Source organism: Salvelinus sp. IW2-2015, unplaced genomic scaffold (assembly GCF_002910315.2).
Source record: "Salvelinus sp. IW2-2015 unplaced genomic scaffold, ASM291031v2 Un_scaffold2299, whole genome shotgun sequence".
NCBI lineage: Eukaryota > Metazoa > Chordata > Actinopteri > Salmoniformes > Salmonidae > Salvelinus > Salvelinus sp. IW2-2015.
Genome location: NW_019943625.1, coordinates 69,794 through 71,023, shown reverse-complemented (window position 1 = coordinate 71,023; position 1,230 = coordinate 69,794).

Sequence of the window (1,230 nt, the reverse complement as noted above, 5' to 3'; positions counted from 1 at the left end):
GATATACAGACAGTTCCTTGCAGAGGAAGTCACAATTATTCGAATCACAACCAAGTCTCAAGTCACATTGTCCAAGTCTTAAATCGAGTCCCAAGTCGAACCGGTCGAGTCTCGAGTCAAGTCCAAGCCCTGAATTCTCAAGTCTATACATGCAATGACTTGTTCAGCTCCAAATCTGTGTCTATTTACTGAGGTTCCCAGATGACCTTTTCATCATTTTATCTATAACACATTTTGATGATGTAATAATCAATTTTGATATCAAATTCCAAATGCAAGTTAATTATCAATGTCAAGCAATATCATACCAAAAGACCAGTACACCTATGCAAGTCATTGTTGCTTGGTGCTCCATTGATGGTGAGCCTGCAAAGTAAACTGTTTATATTCTTGTTTGCACCTGATCTTATAGCTGAGAAGCAAATCAGCAGTCTGTTCTCTAGCTCAGTGTTTCTCAAACTTTTTGACCCCCAACCCTTAAGAAGCAGGGTTCAAAGCTCGGGTTCCCTCACGCAGGCCCATCTGAAATATGAAAAGAATCAATCAAACTGTCCTATTGTTGTTCTGCAAAGATGCCTCTGTAGTAGATTTCTAAATGGGATTATATGGATAAACGTAGGCCTACTAGGTTTTTCTCAGGCAAAACCTTGCGAAAATGAGCAAGTGCTTTCTGGTCACTAATCTCTGCGCACTCTCCTTTGTGTGTCAATGCTGAGGACCGGTCATTGGTCAACAACCAAGTCGTGCAACTTTTTGGTTCTGAAGCACAGATTAGATATTTTTAAACAATAATTTGGTAAAGTACCATATATTAACAACCAGATCAAATAGACAAAGGTATATTTATAAAATACAAATGGTAGGCTATATGTATCCCTTTACAATATGTATGACTAATATGTAGTTTCCCCATTCAATTGTGATTTTGGAGTGATTTGTTTTGACTTGCCCCGGGCAAGCGGGCATGCATTTATGTCGAGCCCTGCTCTCTCTCCCTCCCTACTTCTCTATCCCTCTTACCTATCTATCCCTCCCTACCTCTCTATCCCTCTTACCTATCTATCCCTCATCTCTAACTCTCCACCTACCTCCTCCTATCCTCATCTCCACCTCCCTCATCTCTAACTCTCCACCTACCTCCTCCTATCCTCATCTCCACCTAACTCATCTCTAACTCTCCACCTAACTCATCTTATCCCCCTATCCCCCTCTCCACCTCCCTCATCTCTA